This window comes from Cynoglossus semilaevis, chromosome 19 (genome assembly GCF_000523025.1).
Source record: "Cynoglossus semilaevis isolate Cse_v1.0 chromosome 19, Cse_v1.0, whole genome shotgun sequence".
NCBI lineage: Eukaryota > Metazoa > Chordata > Actinopteri > Pleuronectiformes > Cynoglossidae > Cynoglossus > Cynoglossus semilaevis.
In genome coordinates, this window is record NC_024325.1 from 13,357,984 (window position 1) to 13,367,869 (window position 9,886).

At 40.2% G+C, this 9,886-nt stretch overlaps 1 protein-coding gene across 2 annotated transcripts in view; it reads right to left on the bottom strand.

The window, feature by feature from the left end:
• mcama (melanoma cell adhesion molecule a) overlaps nt 1-9,886 on the bottom strand; it is a 48,426-nt gene that overhangs the window by 17,209 nt on the left and 21,331 nt on the right. The window lies entirely within an intron of this gene.

Here is a 9,886-nt window from a genome sequence, read left to right on the forward strand (position 1 = left end):
GGAGGTGGGCATATCATGTTGACACAAGCAGCTGGGAAGAATAGGAACGCTGCCCCCCTCCCCTCCTCCCTTGAATGCTCCCACTCCTCTCACTCCATTCCCATGCTTTGGTGGACGGGGGCAGCTGAGGAGGAGGCCAGCCTCCAAAAAACACCTGTGGGCTGTCCATTTGTCAAGTGATTTGTGGGAAGAAATGTAGGAGCAGTGAGAAAAGAGGAAGGAGGGGGAAAAAAAAGAGTTGTGTGAGAAGGTGGCAGTGGATGAGGTGGGGGGGGGGGGACTTTGAGGAGTCAGATTATGAGACCACACACTCTGAAATTGCCTGTGGATTTCCCTCTTAAACACACCTGTGCATCTGTAAAAAAATAAAAATTCCACACTTCCTTTTGCTTTCTCCCGGATCACTTCGTTTACAGATCATAAGATTTTTTTTGCCAGCTTGTTCGTAAACAACGAGATTAGTCCTCACAAAGCAGAACCACACACTACTGCACAGGCAACAGAGAAAATGATTCTGATAGGTCAAGATCTCTTTTGGCTATTCCGTCCAGCAGTGGTTTGGACAGCAGGTTATTCACAGTGTTGCTGGCAACCTTTTCTGTCACAACCCACAACCCTAATTGAACCAGCACTTGGTTTGTGGTGACACAAAGCAGGATCCAAACCCTGGTCTACAGCTGGGAGTCCGAATGCTGACAGAGGCAGCTTTGACACAGGCTTAACACAATGCATTTTGTGATATATCCCCAACACCAAAGGGTGAGGAAAATAGATTTCAACCATAACTTTAAATATCAATTTAAAATTTGATCGACCTTTCTGGAATTGTAATGACCGTAAACAACGAGATTAGTCCTCACAAAATTAGATCGACCTTCCTGGAATTGTAATGAAACTACTTGGGAAATCTCATTAAATAACTCATTACATATTTCTTGAAACTTGATGTTTGGGAAAGGTGACACAGAAGAAACATCAGTTGTGCCGAGTTCTTCTATGATGATGATGCACAGCATCGGTGGCAAACTCAGAACTTTGATAGAAATCCAAAATGAGATGAGAGTCTGGCCCCCCTCATCCCCCCTCTTTCTGTTGAAACATGCGTAAACCAACTTCATCAGACAAACACACTGCACTGAAACCCTTTGGTGAAAACACCTCCCTTTGATTAGGCAGTTAATCTTTTAACAACGTCCAATATGAGCAGCTGGGGGCTGTGTGGGAGAAGGATTTGATATTTAAGCATCTCTTTATCCTCTGCCTTTTGAAATGTCAAGTTCAAAGATCCGTAGACGCGACCTTGATCTCTGAGCTAGGACGACCTGCAGAATTAACCCGACAACTCGGCGCGATGGCAAATGCGGAGCGTAATTGGCTCTGAATAAATTGAGGCCGGGAAAACAGGCTTTTGACTTTTATTCCTCGTTCAGGTCAGATGTTCAGACCTGCTAAATCAAATCTTTAAACTGGAATAAAACACTCAGTGAATTCCCCAGTCTCTGATAATTTGATTTTCATTGATGTAATTACAACACTTTTTCAAGTGGTTTCTTACTGATGTATCCCACAATGTGGTAAGGCCTCTTCAGGTCACAAACAGGACACAAAACTTTAATATCCACATCACAGAGAGTGATGGATTAGCTGGACGAGAGACTGTGAGTGCTGAGAATGAACCAAGTCATTTAAAGCCAAAGTAAACTGAAGGAAAAGGCAGGGAAAATGCACCAAAAATCACAGTAAACGGCCAAAGCCAATGTTCCTCACCTGTGTTATAATCACTGTGACACTGAGATTTACCAGAAGGCCTAAGACGAGAAAGCAGCAACAGTGTTGTACTGCATTATTCTAGTGTGTTTCTAGTGTTTCTGATGCTCCATTTATCACCATCAAAGAATACTGGTGCTGACAACAGTGTTGAGGCAGTCCAACCATATTTGGTTGACTCACCATAGAGTACAACTCAACCAGTGGAAAGGCTTCTGTGTCTCTGGAGGAGTTATGGTAATGTTGATGATGATGTCATTACATCTCAGATGTGGAGGGTAGAACATTTAAAACTGAGCTTCTAACATGAACTGTAGCTGTGAACTTTGAATGAAAACCCTAAAAGCAATCTGCTGATCTTTGGCATGAATGAAAACCCTAAAAGCAATCTGCTCTATCTTTGACTAGCTCTTAGCTCTTAGATATTTTTCAAATCCTTCTTTGCAAAAATGTCCTGCAAATATTTTTCCTTTTTTTTTTTAAGTTATCTCATGAGTTTGTAACCGATAACTACTTATGCTAAAGTTCTCTAAATACTATCTGCTTTGGGGGTACATGCATAATATAACAGCAACACACTCTGGTGTTGAGCCTCTCTGAATCACAGCAGTTGAAAACTAACAGCCCTGGAGCTGCAGTCTCCACAATCCAAAATAATCACTAAATCACCCAAAGTTTTTTTTTCAACCACAGGCAAAAACAGCCACCAGGGAAATAACCTGTGAGCGATACAATATTTGGCTTTTTTATTTTTAAGGAATTCCATTAAAAAAGAAACAAAAAAAACAAAGCAAAGCTAACATTTACATTCTCTTTTTTAATTTGCACAAGTAGGAAGGATTTTTTTGTCAGACTGGATTCTTCTTAATTCTGGTTTGAGTGAGTTATAAATGCTGAGATGTTCATTGGGATTGACCAGGATAAATTAACAGTTAAGAAATTGGAAAACAGTTCAGTTTAAAGACAGGCTGAAGGAGCCAAAGTTGAGAAGTTTGGACAAGAAATATTGGATTTTTGGAGAAAGAATGTTGAAGAGAGTACTTCCAAAGATCAGGACACAAAAGGATACACATATAGTGAAGCCGAATATGAAGACTGTTATTCTAACAGAACAACCAAGAGATTTGGCAGAGCAGCAGGACGAATATTAAAAAAATATATATCAATATTGTGTTTTTATTTCTTTAGGTTGACAACTGCCCCAGATAGATCTGTCTCATCTACCTCCAGTTCGAAATTAGTGATGACATCGTTCCATAACATGAGACCATACATCAACTGGTCTTCATCACCAGGCTCTATGCAGCTGAGATATGGGGAGAGGGTGACGTAAAAGATACATGTCGTTACTTTTGTGCCGTGGGGTAACACTTTGTTCAGCTTCAGTCATTAGAACTCACTGATGTTAATGAAAATCCCATTGGGATATCAATGCACTGTTTACGACCATCCTGCAGTCTTAATTACATGTGGTGTTCCTGACTATTCATAGTCAAGTGTTACTGCCTGTAGCCTTTAACAAAGAGCAGTGTGTGGTTTTTTTGGTCTGAGTCAATATCAGTGTTCCTGCTCTCTGCTGGGCAGCAGATGCCAAGCTGGCTGGAGGCAGAGGAAGCCCATGGTGTCACGACTCCTCCAGCCCAGCAGGGGGGTTATCGGGAGTGTCAGAGATTTGTTCTGCCACTTTACTGTTTATCAACATCACACGGCTATTTCTGACGTCCGAATCCTATATTAGCCTGCATTCTTGAAATCAGTGAAATCGAGTTTATGGAGCGTCATTCATAAAGGTTATTTTATTAGGGTTTTTTATATCAATACAACTAAATATTAGGTGACCACGACATATGATACAGATGAACCTGGGGCTAATTTCTCTTGTCAAATGTTTCTACTTGTTTTTACTTCCTGACAAATTTCTGAGGGATTTTGAACTTGTTTTGCAACTCTATTCTTCAGTGTCACACAGAAACTTAATAAATACATTTATTTTCTGTCTCTTGTCTAATGCAACATGGGAAGAAATTCAGCTCCTAGTTTCCTGTGCTCCATCCATCACCTTTCCTTGTGTCTCCATGGGTGGTGGCCAGATGCCTTAAACACCTGCTGGTCTCAGGCTGACACTAAAGTCTGGGCTTCGGTCCCCAAGTACCGATGATGTCGGAGTAGAACTTCAGGGATTCTGGTTAAATTAAAATTTATGTTTGTGTCTTCACATCAGGTGAAGTGAACTTGTGTGCGTCTTGTCAAAGCGGAGAAATGCATGCAAGGCTGTCCAAAACCCTGTCCAAGAAACGTTTGGATTAGTCCAGGTTTTTCAGGACAGAAGAGTCAGTAAGGAAAAAAAAAATCAAAGCTCTTTCCAGGTTGGATCCAAGTACTGTTTAAGCACTTCTACGTGACATTTTCAAAACAATATCTTGTAGATTATGGCTTTCATCAAGGACATTTTGCAGTTTTTCTGCAAATTGATAGTAATCTTTTAGCTATTTTCAGGACTAGATTATTTCCTTTTTGGCTAAATGTAAGCATTTCTTTGGCTTCATCTTTGGCAGCATTTCCACGATAACTTTAACCTCTATTAAAAGATTTTTGGAGCTAACTAAAAGCTAACGTTTGGTGAAATATTATTGCCTTATTTGCATCTACTTATGAGCTGTCTATTAGTTGTATGTTGGCAACTAAAAGATTACACTTTTCTTTTTTCTCTGTGTAGTTCTGACTGATGAGCAGTAAAAAAAAACATTTGCTAAACCTTAGCCATGTATGAATGGAACAACTGCCAAAAAACTAGTCATAAAATAAACTCTTCTCCATGACCGGCAAAGGCTGCAATAACAAAACCCCTAAATTGTCAGAGGTTTATTTTGGTATGACTTACTTTTACTTTTCATTTTGATTAAACTCCAATTCAGTTTCCATGTTCAGTATTTTTCAGGTGAGAAACTACAGTTCTACCTTAATCATTTTCCTCATTTTGGTTTTGAATGAACCTCCGTTGAACCTCCACACAGTCTAATGCTGCGCTGATACTGTTCTGGAACATTTATTGAATTAGATAAAAGGACTTCTATTTACTAAAGTCCTATTCCAGCAGCTAACCAAAGGATTTATCAGTATCATTCTTGATTGATTTCCGACCAAGAGTTCAGAGAGTCACTAATCCCGTTTCTCATGCTTGGGATAATATTAGTTTAGTTTGGAGCCTTGTCACGTCCCTATTCTTAAATTGGAGGTTTTGGCAGGAAAAGCCCTACAGGGGCAGATTCCAGACACTAAACTTGAGCTGAAGAGGTGGATCACATTACAGCTTTCATCAGACACGTCTTCAAAAGACACTGCCTGTGTCTGGCAGACACTAAATTGCCCTAGAAGTCAACTCTGCCTCTGTGGCTTCTAAACAAACCCTGTCTGCTACTTGGACATCTTCCCTCTGCATCTGATCCTGTTTTCACCTTTCATGTCTGTTTTTTGTGTATTTTTAACCATGTCCACAAAAGTCTTCACTAACAATCCAACTGTGCTATTCCATCAAATATTTGTCTTACAGCATTCTAGAGAAAAAAGCAGACTGGCAGTACTCCAGATAAATTCCAGTGTCGGATCAACAGTTGCTGCCTTTTTTTTTCTCTCCTCTAGCGCATTTTCTGCCTCTCTTGCTTCTCCTGAGGGATATGCCACAAAGAGATCAACCCTTTGGGGAATTTGGCAACAACTGCCCTGAAACCACAAAGTGAGCAATGGAAGAAAGACAAAAAATAATTAGTCCTGGACAATGAATCAGCTGAGGGGCTACAGAGTGACACACAAAGTGTGAAATGTGAGATAAATCTGGTCTTCTATCATTGTGCTGATTGTTGAGCCTGAGGGCTCTGGGAGAAAATTCACAGCATGAACGAAATCAAACACCAACCCTACTGTTACTTCAAAAACAAGGTTCATAACTGTGTCGGGTTAAAGAACACCTTACAACCACCAGATCGGCTTTCTGTCTTTTTCCAGAAAGTTAAGGTTAAGGAAACACTGTATCTATTTTTAGCTTTACTTTTTATTCACATTTATTTACCATTTATTTAAAATCATGCTCATTCCACTGTTTTCTCTAATGAACAAACTCAGAAAAAAAATCAACATCTCTGGCAGATGTATTCCATATACTTGGCATGGCACGGACCATTAGCAGAAGGAAGCAAAGACGCCGTGATTGGCCCCCAGGTCGTCATGAATATTCATCTGCACATGCCCATGCTGAATGCAGGAGACGGTTCTCCACCATCAAAGTCAGACTTAATTTAAAAATTTCACAACAGATGTGGATGCAAGTTAGTGAGACAGGTATGTCTTCAGCACCGGCCCACATGTTCCCAGTGTCATCAAGGGAAACAAAGAGATAACATGTATGAATATTCCAGTATTTTAATGGGAAGGAACTTCCACAATACAATCCTGACGGTTTGCAAAACTGTGTATTTGGGTAAAAATATGGCAGAAAATTAGGTTGTTTGCAAGTAAAATAATACATTATTTCAGTGCAAACAAATGAAGAGGCATACCCACTGTGTATTCTCAGAAGTCTAAGTCTAATCTTACCCACTGTGTATTCTCAGAAGTCTAAGCATCTATGACATACCAACAATGACAACTGCAAAAGAATTACTATAATATTTTTTCTTTTCACAAATGATTACATCATGGGGATAGGAGATGCACAAAAACCAATGGCTCAATGCCCAAAATTGAAAAAACATTGTAAAATGCCATGTCACTGTTAACCCTGTTTGTGAACGGCTGCTTTGCCTGAAAAAGCTCTTACAGCTGATTGGATGAGCAGCCATACACTGAGGTTCAACCAGATGAAGACTAGGAATAACAATACGAGGGGATGTTTATTTTGTCAGTTCAGTCAGCCCCAAACAAAACAAAACACCATGTTGTAGAAGTCAATCTTCATCAGGGCTTCAGCCAAAACATTTAGACTTCAAATGATTCATCTGAACCATGAAGAAAAAGGCAACACCATCAACACGTCCGTCTTCCTCTTGCAAGTCCAAGCCTGTGACCCCGGGCGTCATGTTTCACCTTTCTGTTTCTCCGCATGATTTATGTTTTTTTCGCTGTGCAAAAAAGACAGTAATTGTTCACATTACTGTTGAGAGGTGCCCGAGAGCAAGTTTTTAACATTTGTACCTGTTGGTTCAATTAGCAGGTATAACCAGACTGTCTTCTGTTTTGCAGTTCTACCAGAGCAGAAACAGTTCACTTAAACAGTTTTAATTTTAACACGTTTTCTAGTTACAGTTCCATGTGAAAAAGACCCATGTTATGGTGTTATTTTTTTTGTTGGCCTTCATTTGTGACCTTAAAATGACCGTGGCTGCTTTAGGTGCTGTTGGTTGAAAACTGCAACATAAAGAAGTTATTTCTGGTGTCATCATAAATCACTCTCACTATCAGGTGTTAACGCAGCATCTGTGCCCTCCACCTCTTAAATGTCAAGAACTACACATTTCTTCCGTGTTGTATTTACTACTCTGTAAAGCTTCATCCTACACCCTGTGTACCTGCGGGTAACTCGATCCTGGCGATGAACTGAATTTAACACTAAATTGCTTCTGCAGACTCTTCAGGCCCAGATGACACCTACTTGTTGTCCGGTTTGGCAGTTTGACATAAAGTCAGAAGAACAAAAGAAATCAGAAGACATGACATTCCTGAGGACAAAGACGTAGTCCGAGGGGATGCTCTGAGCAAATACTGAAGACGAGTTGGTGGTATCAGCATTGTTTCACCGGGGAAACCAAACTCAGATCCATTACCAAACAGCAGCCTTCGCAGGTAAAGGTGAAACAGCAAACCAGTGACATAGCGCTGTGGTCACATTTCACACACACCTTAAAGCCCTCAGGAGTTTTTGACTGTGGATTCTGTGTTTTGAAACTTTTCCAAGCAAGTTCCCAAAAGACACTTTTACAGCAGGCTATAACTCAACAGGCTCCTGATTAATGGGTGTCTCATTCTCATGAAATCAATATAGAAAAAAAAACATTTCCCCAAATAATACAGATAGTTAACCCAGAGGAACAAATAAATTGCAAAGGGACATATTAAAAGTATAGGACAAACTATCATCAAGTCAACATCGAGCACAAGGTGGCACCAGTCTCTTCCTGGACCATATGAATTATTAATTACTTATTATCCCAAATCCTAATCTGCACTGTGGGCTAAAGCAAGAACATCAACACACATGGGGAGAACATTCACACACTACACAGTTATACCATTGTCAAGCCAAGATACAAATCAGTGACCTTCTTGCTGGGATCGAACAGCTCTAACAAGTACACCACTATGCAGCCCTGGCAGCACGACCACAATTTGCTTATTATGAAAAAGGAACTTTATCAAGCGTATACACAGTGTCTAGTATAAAATTATTAAAATCTAATCGTCTAATTATGGCAGTTGAATAATCACCATGTCTTACTGATTTTTGGACAGCCATCCAATCCCTAATAAACTATATGCTGTCCATGTGGGTGGTATGTTAGTCACTGCCAGCTCCACGAGCCAGAGCCTGGTTAACTCCAAAGAGAGAGTGGTACCGACCAAAATACACACCAAATACATCACTGCATTGAAGCTTTTCTTGTGTATATTGCTGTTGTTTCAGTCAAGACGACATCATTAAAGTAAACACAACCAGGTTCTTTGCACTAAACTCATGAAAAAGAAAAAGACAAAAAGAGCAGAGGAGGGGGCATGAGAGAGGTGAGTGAAGAGACAGAGGACAGAAGGGAGGGTGATGAGGGTCCGAAAATGGCGGGAAGGAGACGAGGACCATTGTGGTGTTCGATTTCTCTGTAACGCGAGCCTCTGCTTGTCGTAACACCCCCCACCCCCCACACATACACCAGAATGTGTCTATGGTCCGATGGATTGGGGCATCAGGTGTGTGCAGCTGCTGGTTAAGCTCTGTTTGAGGACCAAAAAGAGAGAGAGGTGGAAAAAAAAAGAGGAAGGAAAAAGCTTTTCAATGAAGGCGATACAAGAGGAGGGTTTTTTTGTTTGTCGCTCCCTCTGGCACTGATGGGACTCCTGCCAAGTCTTGGATGGAGGCCCAAGAGAATGCCATGTGCCCCACAGATGGGCCTTCTAAATATGAAGGGACATCATGTGCAGATGGTACATCTGTGACTGAGTGCAATTTTTTCAGACAAATGTGAAATACAGTTGATGAATATCATACTTAAGAATAAAGGATGCTGGAGTGTCTTGTGGCGTCGTACTGTAGTGTCAGGGTTTATGAAACTACAACTGAGGAAGAACACTTCAACAGATGCTTGAAGAAAAAAACAAATGAATATGTTTTAGAATATAGAATATAGGGTAGAAGAGGAGAATGAAAAATTTAACATCTGATGGAACGAGGAAATAAATGTAATCCATTTTGGACTCACATTGTCTGTCATCTAAAAAAATAGCAGACCTACTGTGTTGATTTTCTGATATACAGCAGTGTAGAGAGTACTCCTATGTGGCAGCTTATTTACTTTGGCAAACTGTATTTACATAAACCTCACCAGAAGCTACCATAGTGATTTGCTGTTGGTGAGCAAGATAATTAGTTCTCTTGGGCTAGAAAAAAAAAAGAAAAAACAAATCTTCAGAAAGTCATCAGGTCTTGTGGTACGAGGTTCACTAGAATCTAAAATAAACTCTTTAGCACAGTGTTGCCCTTTTTGCAACAGTGACGATTCTCTCATTCATTCATTTATTAACATTATTATTGCTTATAGTATGTCTTCTCAATATCTGTCGCCTACTATTGTATGACTTAAAAAAACCACTGTTGTGTAGAAACAAAGACTGCAAATCAGCCTTTGTTTCCACACAACAGTGATCTTCCTGCACCATGTCACAAGGCTCATGACATCATACCAAGAAAAAAGTAAAAACCCTAGAGCACTGGATGATGGTGACAAATTTATGTGGTGTCTGGACACAGTGGTCAAATACACAAGGTTGAAAGCAGCACTGAGCATTAATTAGAGTTTTGCTCATATTTACACCAAGAGAAAAACATAGCAGGGATAATACACCACACAACAAATCACCT